The sequence below is a fragment of the Protopterus annectens genome, chromosome 1.part0 (assembly GCF_019279795.1).
Source record: "Protopterus annectens isolate FY-2018-M chromosome 1.part0, PAN1.0, whole genome shotgun sequence".
Taxonomy (NCBI): Eukaryota; Metazoa; Chordata; order Ceratodontiformes; family Protopteridae; genus Protopterus; species Protopterus annectens.
In genome coordinates, this window is record NC_056725.1 from 462839904 (window position 1) to 462852760 (window position 12857).

Here is a 12857-nt window from a genome sequence, read left to right on the forward strand (position 1 = left end):
TGGCCCTGGATGTTCCCAGCGGAGACACGGTTCCAGTGGACATGTGTCATCGGACAGTAGCCAATCTGTACCTCTGCCTGGTAGTGCCCGTGCAACCCTTTGGCAGGCACAGGTCACGTGTGGCCGGACACAGTGAGCTGTACATCCTGGTCTGTACAATCTGGAGCTGTCAATAATACCACTGTGTAGGCCTGACAAAAGGCAGAACTGTGTGCACACATACACACAGCAGAAACATCTGTAGGGCACCGCAACACCCACATGTATAACACCACAGATGTCCAATCAGATCACCGGACCTTACCCACACACATGATGTCATCCACTGGTGCAGCCTATGCCCCTGGCAAACATTATTACCCTGTGCATATGATGATGCCTGTGCCACATCCCTGTCATCCACACCATCGGTGCAGGGACATGCTCATATGGTCTGATGCACAGGGTGAACAAAATAGTGAGATAAGTGTATATTACATTAGTTGTGTACTGTTGACACGCACCAGACATACCATGTAGTACAGGTTTATAATGCATTGTTATATGTTCACAGTATGTGTCTTGGTAACAACGGTAACAGCATGTTGGTAATTATGAAAATCAAAAAATAACGGCACCAACTGCAGTCAGGTTAAACGTTCATAAAAACTGCTTTACTGTGTAAGCGCTTTCATGCAGATACTCTCCGCACTTCTTCAGACAAACAGATACACAATTATTACAGCTTATATAATCACATTCATAATTAAATCATTAAACAATTAGCTACAATTGATTCAATTGAATTTACATTTTACAATTTGAAGCAATTAAATACTCAAATTAACTCAAACAATTCAATGTTGAAACATTCTTGTGTAAATACTGATGAGATTATATACAAAAACCAACACTATGCTAAGAATAAAAAATACATACAAATGCTTATTCATATAGCATAATTCCTAAATTTTATGCGCTTTAAGTAAAATACTTTCAACTTTAAATGAATGTTTACAAATATAATAATAATAAGGTTTTATTAACTTAGAGTTTCCTGATGTTCTAAAGTATAAAAACAGGTACATTTTTACTTCATACTAACTCCTTCATAGTTACTATCTTAAAATGGCCTTGAGTTTTAACAAGCATTTAATCGAACAAAACTCATTAAGACCTGGATACACTTGGGCATTAGTTTTTAATTGCCACAAAAGCTCAAAAGGTCTGAGATAGATTTAATAATAGCACTATTAGAAATAGTGCTAAATAATAACTATTTTTTGTTTAAAGATACCATCTATTTACAAAAAACAGGCGTGGCGATGGGCTCCCCTTGCGGCGGCACATTCGCCAACTCTGTTATGGCGTTCTGGGAAAGAACATTTTTGTTCAATGATACTACCTTCAAAGATATAGTCGTATGGTACACGCGATACCAGGACGACATCTTCATGATAGTAAAAGGTCACGAAGAGAAAATAAATACACTTATGCACAACATGAATTCCTTCACTTCATTTTTAGAATTTTCTTGTGTTTTGGAAAAGGATTTAATTAATTTTCTAGATATTTCGACTAGCAAAGACTTCGACAAAAAATGTTTTGTTACTAGTATATACAGGAAAAAACTATATAGTAACTCACTATTACATTTCACTAGTAACCACCCGTACACACAGAAAAAAGGCATTGTGAAAGGTCAATTGGTGAGGGCCACAAGAATGTGTTCTAATGACCACCTCTTTAATAAAGAATGTGACCTGCTTAACCAGATGTTTCTAAATAGAGGTTACCCAAGTAAACTAATTAATGACTTGATTAAGGAAATTAAATTAAAACGTCACAATGGTTCACTTTCACCTCTTTTAACACATCAGAATACTGCTATACCAGTTCATGACATAGTGAGTCAATCTACTCTTGAGCAATCCATCATAGTAGCTAGTAACCATGAGGTGGATAATTATAATACATGCATGGTCACCCAGTTCAACCAACACATTTCTGAATTTAGAAATGTTTTAAACATAAACTGGGAATTAATTGCACAGGACACATTATGTAATGAAAGCTGTGGCCTTAAACCAAGAATGGGGTTTAAGAGCACACCGTGTTTAAAAACATTGTTGGAACGACCTTTACAACAGCATTCAACCATAAAAGGGATGTTTAAATGTGGCTTTTGCCACTATTGTAGACACATTCAAACTGGACATACCTTTAACATCAAAGGAGTAAAATATTATATTAATGGCAAATATAACTGCCAAACTGAGGGAGTGGTTTATGTAGCACTATGTCAATCTTGCAATGCGTTTTATTTTGGAAAAACGGAGCGCCCTTTGCGTCAACGCATATATGAACATTTATATGCTATCACAAAAAACAATACTTTAAACGCTCTGGCAAGACATAGTATAATGTGCACAGAACACAAATTTTTATTTATGGTAGTTCAGCATATTAAAAAAGATAAGAGAGGGGGTCCTTGGAATTTACTACTAGAAGAACAAGAGCTTTTGTGGCAATTAAAAACTAATGCCCAAGTGTATCCAGGTCTTAATGAGTTTTGTTCGATTAAATGCTTGTTAAAACTCAAGGCCATTTCAAGATAGTAACTATGAAGGAGTTAGTATGTAGAAAAAATGTACCTGTTTTTATACTTTAGAACATCAGGAAACTTCAAGTTAATATAATCTTATTATTATCATATTTGTAAACATCTATTTAAGGTTGAAAGTATTTTACTCAAAGCACATAAAATTTAGGAATTATGTTATATGAATAAATATTTGTATGTACTTTTTATTCTTAGCATGGTGTTGGTTTCTGCATATAATTTCATCATTATTTATATAAGAATGTATCAACATTGAATTGTTTGAGTCAATTTTAGTATTTAATTGCTTTAAATTGTAAAATGCAAATTCAATTGAATCAATTGTAGCTAATTGTTTAATGATTTAATTATGAATGTGACTATATAAGCTGTAATAATTATGTATCTGTTTGTCTGAAGAAGTGCGGAGAGTATCTGCATGAAAGCGCTTACACAGTAAAGCAGTTTTTATGAACGTTTAACCTGACTGCAGTTGGTGCCGTTATTTTTTGATTTTCTTAGTTTCGGTTTTCATGTTGGTAATTATGCCGTGCTTCCCTCCTTAAGGTCTAATTGCATGTGCCATTACGTTACAGTGTTTGCAGTTGGAGTGCATTGTTGTATGTTCACAGTATGTGTCTTGGTAACAACAGTAACAGCATGTTGGTAATGATGCCCTGCTTCCCTCCTTAAGGTCTACTTGCATGTGCCAATAAGTAGCAGTGTTTGCAGTTTCACATGTGTAAATGTGGAGTACTCACAGGCATGTATGGCAATACCAGCATGCTATACGTAGCCTCAACCTCACTGTTAGAAAGGCTACCATTCCACAGATATCCACACATCTACTGATCCAGAAGCATGTGGGCTGTTTAATAGGCTACAGTGGCTAGAGACGTGACATCCATACCAGGTCACATCACAGGTATGGTGACATGGTGCGGGGGGTTTACACAGCGGTCTGGCCGATGATAATGTTAGAGGCCACTTGATAGCATGAGGCCTCACTGTGTAGAAGTAATACCCTGTCACATTACAGGATGAGAACACACACAGACATACACAGAAACACACAGTAACATGCCCACTCACTGGGTCAACAACACTATAACGCACACTCAATAGTGTTGAGGTGAGGACCCCTACCTATGTGGTAATCACCCTCACAGTACTGTGCACCCACACAACACGACACAGAGAATGAACATGTACAGGTAGCCAGTAAGGCTGAGACCGATGGCATCAACAGGGTAGTAGACTGCATCACCATGAGGGGTTAGGGAGCCTGTCTGTTCTGTATGGTAGCATACACCCTCACTCCATGCACCAGACAGCCAAACATACATACACACACACACACACACACACACACACACACACACACACACACACACACACACACACACACTGTGGAGTCCACAAATGTCATTCACATACAGATAGCTGACATGTGTGTGATACACACACCACCCCTGCCTAGGTCATGCTTTCTACACTGCAGTATGTACAGATTTCTACAACAGTGTACAGGGGTGTGTAACAATTGGGATGTATTCCCCACCATACATGGCATATATGGTCACACAAGCAAACACACATGGCAGTACTGTGAATCATACACCTGCTATATGATGATACGTCTGACAGACATGCAGCAGTATTGGCCGCATTATGTGTACCAACGCTACCTTCAGCAATTGTGCTGCTATATGCACACGGGAGGATGTAAGTGTTACAGGTGTCAAGTGATTTACAGTCAGTAACACCCTGACCGCTGTGTAGGTTGTATGTCTTCACCTTCAAATAACAGTAACATAGCTTACTGTTTGCACATGTAATGGTAGGATGGCTTGTGACACACCTGTGAGCCATCTTCAGCAAACATCCATCTGCAAAGGTGGATCACCACTTTATGTACACACATCCATCCATACCTGATGTACATCCTACCGTACTGTCAGTATTTCACCATATACAGGTGTCAATGATGGGACTGCATTGCAACTGCATGTTGTAGTTAGGCACAGATGAATTACATACATCAGCTACTGCACATGCATGGTAGCTGCATGCACACCACTACATGTACATGTGTGTTGGTCCTACATTCCTGTCATGTAGCCATGTTTGTATGCATTGCAATTGGTGGACATGTGTGATGACATACATAACACATGGAATGTTGTATGATATGATGGCTGTCATGGGTAACTAGTACAGAGGGAATGTTACCTTGGTCAACATTGCTACCTTATGTACTGTTAGCATTCAACAGCCATGGACCTGCCTTCCATGTGCATGCATGTGATTGCTGTAGCCACTTGTCTGCATGGAGGACAGCAAAAGCTATGCTATGTACATATGTGTTGTATGTGTGTGGGCCATGTACATATCCACTGCGATTACATGTATGTCATATCCAAACATGAGTGTTCTTTGGTGTACAGCAACAGTCATCTGTTACAGCTGTGTAAGACCCAGGGCCCCTGTTATGTGTAGAGCCGACCTGGTTATTAACAGTGGTATCATTGCATTGCATAACACATGATGGAACCCTGTCAGTACATGTGTAGTCTGCACAGTTGCTGTAGACCTATGTGCAGTCCACTGGTCATGAGTCACATGGTGTTGTAGTAATGTATGGATGTGTGTTGCTGGTCCAAGGACATGGTGATGTCTGAGGTCTGCATAGTAGAATGCGGCATTTACCACTATGATCTGCACCTGAGACATCTGTGATGGCTCTTGGGTGTGTACTGGTCAGTACATGTGAGTGGCCTTCATGTACATGGGGACAGTACCACCAAACTGTGCCCTTCCATGTTTAGAATCCATGTGCATGCAAGACAGCCCTTCGCTACTACTAAGTGTGTGAACATGCCCAGTATGCCGTTGTGTAGATGGACACACAGTACATTCCAAACTGTGCCCTTCCATGTTTAGAATCTGTGTGCATACAAGACAGCCCTTCGTTTCTACTAAGTGTGTGAGTAACACCAAACTGTGCCCTTCCATGTTTAGAATCCGTGTGCATGCAAGACATCCCTTCTCTACTACTGTGTGAGCATGCCCAGTACGCCGTTGTGTAGATGGACACACAGTACATTCCAAACTGTGCCCTTCCATGTTTAGAATCCGTGTGCATGCAAGACAGCCCTTCGCTTCTGCTAAGTGTGTGAGTAACACCAAACTGTGCCCTTCCGTGTTTAGAATCCGTGTGCATGCAAGACAGCCCTCCGCTACTACTGTGTGAGCATGCCCAGTACGCTGTTGTGTAGATGGACACACAGTACATTCCAAACTGTGCCCTTCCGTGTTTAGAATCCATGTGCATGCAAGACAGCCCTTCACTACTACTAAGTGTGTGAGCATGCCCAGTACGCCGTTGTGTAGATGGACACACAGTACATTCCAAATGGACATGTAATACTAAGTGTTTGAGCATGCCCAGTGACACCTTGTGTCGGTTATGTGCCTCTGTGTATGGGCATGGCCATTGAAATCCTGTATAGCGATGGTGGTCATCCAAGCAACAGATGTCCATACCCCACGTCAGGATGGATTCCTACATTGAACACATTGGTTGACTGTCTTGAAGGGTGTACTGCCTGTGTCACGTCTCGTATCTATGTAGTGTTGTAATAGTGCTCCGTAGATAGGCAGTTGTCCCGCTCACACCACTGCCGTGTGTTTGTCTACGTCTACCTTGGGACAGTAATATGCTTTTAGACTGCTCACTCTCTATACATTCCCTATCGGCGTCTTTGCCTTTGCGGATGATGTCATCCACCTAGAAGTATGCCTCTGGGAGTGCTGTGTTCCCGTAATCTCGGTAGCGCATTCTGTAACTGCGTAATGCTGTAGTATGATAAGGTAGTTACGTGTATGTTTGACTCCCAGCCCTACCAAGTGTGTGTGTCTGTGTGTTTCCAGCTGCCTGGGGACAGAGTAATGCTTTTAGATGGCTCACTCCCCATACATTCCCTATCGGCGTCTTTGCCTTTGCGGATGATGTCATCCACCTAGAAGTATGCCTCTGAGAGTAATGTGTTCCAGTAATCTCGGTAGCGAGTTCTGTAACTCTGTAATGCTGTAGTGTGATAAGGTAGTTAGGTGTGTGTTTGACTCCCAGCCCTGCCAAGTGTGCGTTTCCAACTGCCTGGGGACAGAGTAATGCTTTTAGACGGCTCACTCCCCATACATTCCCTATCGGCGTCTTTGCATTTGCGGATGATGTCATCCACCTAGAAGTATGCCTCTGGGAGTGCTGTGCTGCAATAATCTCGGTAGCGTGTTCTATAACTGCATAATGCTGTAGTGTGATAAAGTAGTTAGGTGTATATTCAACTCCCAGCTCTGCCAAGTGTGTGTGTGTTTCCAGCTGCCTGGGGACAGAATAATGCTTTTAGATGGCTCACTCCCCATACATTCCCTATCGGTGTCTCTGCGGATGATGTCATCCACCTAGAAGTATGCCTCTGGGATTGCTGTGTTCCAGTAATCTTGGTAGCGCATTCTGTAACTACATAATGCTGTAGTGTGATAAGGTAGTTAGATGTATGTTTGACTCCCAGCCCTGCCAAGTGTGTGTGTGTGTTTCCAGCTGCCTGGGGACAGAATAATGCTTTTAGACGTCTCACTCCCCATACATTCCCTATCAGTGTCTTTGCCTCTGCGGATGATGTCATCCACTTAGAAGTATGCCTCTGGGAGTGCTGCACTCCAGTAATCTTGGTAGCGCGTTCTGTAACTGCGTAATGCCGTAGTGTGATAAGATAGTTAGGTGTATGTTCAACTCCCAGCCTTGCCAAGTGTGTGTGTGTTTCCAGCTGCCTGGAGACAGAGTAATGCTTTTAGATGGCTCACTCCCCATACATTCCCTATCGGCGTCTTTGCCTTTGCGGATGATGTCATCCACCTAGAAGTATGCCTCTGGGAGTGCTCTGTTCCAGTAATCTCAGTAGCGTGTTCTGTAACTGTGTAATGCTGTAGTATGATAAGGTAGTTACTTGTATGTTCGACTCCCAGCCCTGCCCAATGTGTGTGTGTGTTTCCAGCTGCCTGGGGACAGAGTAATGCTTTTAGACGGCTCACTCCCCATACATTCCCTATCAGCGTCTTTGCCTTTGTGGTTGATGTCATCCACCTAGAAGTATGCCTCTGAGAGCAATGTGCTCCAGTAATCTCGGTAGTGCATTCTGTAACTGCATAATGCTGTAGTGTAATAAGGTAGCTAGGTGTATGTTTGATTCCCAGCCCTGCCAAGTGTGTGTTTCCAGCTGCCTGGGGACAGAGTCATGCTTTTAGATGTCTCACTCCCCATACATTCCCTATCAGTGTCTTTGCCTCTGCGGATGATGTCATCCACCTAGAAGTATGCCTCTGGGAGTGTTGTGCTCCAGTAATCTTGGTAGCGCATTCTGTAACTGCGTAATGCTATAGTGTGATAAGATAGTTAGGTGTATGTTCGACTCCCAGCCCTGCCAAGTGTGTGTGTGTTTCCAGCTGACTGGAGACAGAGCAGTGCTTTTAGACGGCTCACTCCCCATACATTCCCTATCGGTGTCTTTGCCTTTGCGGATGATGTCATCCACCTAGAAGTATGCCTCTGGGAGTGCGCTGTTCCAGTAATCTCAGTAGCATGTTCTGTAGCTGTGTAATGCTATAGTGTGATAAGATAGCTAGGTGTAGGTTCGACTCCCAGTCTTGCCAAGTGTGTGTGTGTGTGTGTGTCTGTGTTTCCAGCTGCCTGGGGGCAGAGTAATGCTTTTAGACGGCTCACTCCCCATACATTTCCTATCGGTGTATTTGCCTCTGTGGATGATGTCATCCACCTAGAAGTATGCCTCTGGGAGTACTGTGTTCCAGTAATCTCGGTAGCGTGTTCTGTAACTGTGTAATGCTGTAGTGTGATAAGGTAGTTAGGTGTATGTTTGACTCCCAGCCCTGCCAAGTGTGTGTGTGTGTGTTTCCAGCTGCCTAGGGACAAAGTAATGCTTTTAGATGGCTCACTCCCCATACATTCATTATCGGCGTCTTTGCCTTTGCTGATGTCATCCACCTAGAAGTATGCCTGTGAGAGTGAGGTGATGCTGAAACTCAGTAGCGCGTTCTGTTACTGCATAATGCTGTAGTGTGGTAGACTAGACAGGTAGATGCTTGATTACAAGGCATGGCAGGTGTGTGTGTTTAGCAGTTATACCATATGTGTTGGTATCTGTGGGTGGCTAGCTGCGGGATGTGTTCAATGTGTTTTGTTGCTGACCTATATAGTGTCCACAGCCCGCATATTCTGCCAAGACACTGGGTTGTCAACACATACATTCACCAATAGGTCTGGTGAGTAAATGTCAGCAGCCCTACTCTTACCCTTGATACGGTCTGACTCATGTGACGCAACAAAACACATGTGCCTTGATAGTGACAACACTACATGATGCAGGTGGCACATGTAGTTTCCTTTTCATTCCTGTCTAATGCTTTGTTGTCATGTTGTGATATAAATGCAATATCTACATATGTGTGTATGTATGTATATGTATATATATATATATATATATATATATATATATATATATATATATATGTCCATGTATATAGGTTCATAGGTTAGTACTAAGCTAACTGCCTTTGCGAGCCATTTTAAGCCTAGCCAATTATCCCTTGTGAGACTCAAACCTTGCACCTTGTGTTTGTAAGGCAAATACCTTAACCATTAGGCCACCCTCCCAACCCTATATGTATACAAATAATATATATGATATATGTAGATATAGAGATAGACATAGATATGAACATATATGTCTGGGGACATCAGCACTATTGAATGTTTGTGCCAGATGATCTGTACGTGATAACCTGGGATCTATGCATGGCATAGTGGTAATGCACATCATCTGTAGTGTGCAGGGTCACGGGTTGTAGTCATGTAGACACCGGTTATTTTGTTGCTAGGAAGACCATGGGACATCGAATATGGTGATAGTAAGGCACCTGTTGCCAGTTGTGTACAGATCTGAGCGACACTGAGCAGTGGTTATTAATTTGGAGGTTCGGTATGGGTCATATAACTATTCATTAGAAGAGTATACTATGCAGATGAGGTTGACAATAGTGTATCCCATTTATCAGCAGGGTGTGATGCAGGTCCCTGGAGTGTATGTGTGTAGTCAGCCGGGTGCAGGGCTTGAATATAATTGACAGCATGGGAGGGGGGTCAGGCATACTGTACATACATTGCAGAATTGTGCCTCGGGAGTGCTCCTGCCTTAGCACGCCTAAGCTAGGGGTGTGTCTATACCTGCCTGGTGACATTGGTAGAGATGACAGCAGTGGTGGGGTAGTCAGGGTGTACAGGCTGCACAAACAGGTGTTGATCAGCACAATCAGCAGATGACATGGCCAGCCCGCACCTGAACAGTACGGTAATATGAGCAAGCAGCATACACACAGGTTTCTTCCGCACTCTACACCACCGGTGTATACCTGCGGGGACATTTCATGACACAGTCCAACCAAATGAGAAGGGCTGCAGCAGGCAACATATACCAACATGTGCAGGAGGCTGGGGCAGTGAGGATGCGTATGCTGCCGAACAACCCTTACTGGGGTGACATAAGACTTTATAGATCTAGGGTGACTTACCAGGGGCTACATGGGCTGGGGATGGTGGAGCACTATGGGGTGGACAGAGACCTCCTACAGCAGCTTGTTGACCTGTGCCTGCCATACCTGACACATCAAACAGGCCAAGGGAAACCCATCACAGTGGATACCACGGTATGTGTTGGCCTAGGTGTACTAGCCACAGGTACCTCACACAGCACAACTGTGGATATCATGGGCATCTCACAGGCATCTGCATCCAGAGTATTGCACCAGTTCACAGATGCCATGTCAACACATGCTAGTGAGCACGTACATGTCCTCAACACACATGATTAGTAGACCAGCAATATGCATCATGGATGACTACCCTGGGGTACTGGGTGCTATAGCCTGCACACACATGCACATCGAAGCACCACCCAGTGAGCGAGGTAGGGCCTACAGTCACTGCAGGGGCATACCCTCCAACAGCTAGGTCATATGCGATGGCCAGGGCATGAGATTGAATGTGTGTGCTGCCTGCCTTGGAAGCTATGATGATTCTGATATATGGCTTCTGACACAGCTGTACCACACCAGTGCCAATATGGACATCCCCTACAGTCTCCTAGTGGGGGATGCTGGGTAAATACTGGTGTCGTGGCTGATGACACCCATCAGCAATGCACACACACCTGAACACTCACACCATAATGAGGCGGATGCACAGGCAAGACATATAATTGTGCATGTGTTTGGGATACTCAGTTCACGGTTCTGGTATCCGGACACATCCGGTGGAGCCCTGCAGTATTCACTAGCTACATGCATACAAGTTGTTATGGTATTTGCTATGCTACACAATCTTATCCTGCAGTAACAGTTGCAGCAGGAACAGCATGGGGCAGGGCCACACAGCCCAACACCACTGCCAAGGCCTGTACAGGCAGAGTGTGACTTGGTGAAGGAACTACCTGAGCAGGGCACAGTCAGCGAAAGCCCGTGCACAGTATGACCTGCCCTTGGCAAAGAGGCAACGCAAGGCATATGCACTGACACAGTAGGTACCCACAGATTTTCCCTCTCTGACCCGCACACAGTACAATGGATGCCAAACATGACACTACCTGTGCTCGGCCATGTGTACATCCGACATAGGCAGCCCTCCAGCACCATCCTCAGGTCCAGAACACACCCAGGGTATGTCTATTGACCTAACAATTGGCAGTTGTATTAGAATGTGTATTTACCCATTGCTATGGTATGTATCTGAGCATACAAGTGACTGTGGTGGCCGAATGTTAGGGGAGCAGACAGTACACATCCATAGTGGCACCATGACCTCTGTAGCACATACGGGGGTCACAAGGGTAGCCAGTAGTACACAGGGTGTCCTAACCCACTGCAGATTATCGGCTGACCATCATGTGTGCCCGTACAGCCCACACACGTTCCATGCAGCTGGACAGATGTGGACCAATACAGACAAATGATATACAATGGCCTATGGATATGCCCAATGAATGACCCCAACTCCCTAAGACACACACAGACTACAGCAGGCCAGGCAGTTTGATGTAGGTTGTGTGAGCTAGGACGTCCATCACCACTGTTCTGGTATTTAAAGCTGGGAACTGACGTACACTGGTATCCCTCCAACCAGCAATTTAGGTAGGTCCACACACTGACATGGAGTACCTGGCATACCAGTACAGTAGCGGCAGATGTGTACAACTGTCAGCTGTGCCCCCTGTCAAACCTACACAGGTGAGAGTCATGTGCACCACCCACGGTGCTGTGAAGGACTGTGGCTGTGGTTGGATGTCCTCCCACGCTATGCAGACATGTAGCAACTGTCAATGCCACATGACCATTAGCTACCCTGCAGACACAGCATGACACCTGTCTATGTAGAACGGAGGGGTCAGCAACACAGTACTAACTATCTGGACATGTGACACATGCGATACAGTTGACTATATTTGGCATGCTCACACACATGACGGTATGATGGTAATGTCGGTCGACAACATGCGTAACAGTCATACTGGGCATGCTCACACACTGAAACACAGGACGCCCAGGCAAGCATACACCAGTGGTCCGGACATATCTGCAGGTACATTGCTATACTGTTGGATGACTGCGCTGTATGGTCTGTGTGTGGTCTATTGTCTGTACATATGCCATGGTCTATTGTTAATTCACATGAGCTATGTGCGCAGGGTACTGCTACCAACACGTGAATAGGACGGTTCTTTGTTTGCGGGCAGACTGACGCCTTTGGATACGGACTGGGTAAGGCACATTCCAGCAGGTGGGAGCAGTTGTCCGTGGGTTTGCACAGTGTTAAGCACTGCTGACCTCTGGTCACAGCACCTTATACCCGTTTAGACTCCACATTTCTTTGACAGTGCACTACTGGCATACTGGTAGACAAACACGCTTACAGCTGCTCACTCACTGACATTTCTGCTTACATTTGTCACTCACGCTGGGTGTGTGCGATCCCTTGTGATGTGTATTGCATCAGACTACATGACTACAGTATCGGGTATGTGTAACCATTTGGCGACGGCAGGCGTTCGACTGTACGGACTCGGCGGCCTGTCATATTATATGCGTGTTCCTCATACCATCTGCTCCCATCTGCCTGATACATGGGAACCGATACTCTGCAATGCTGACA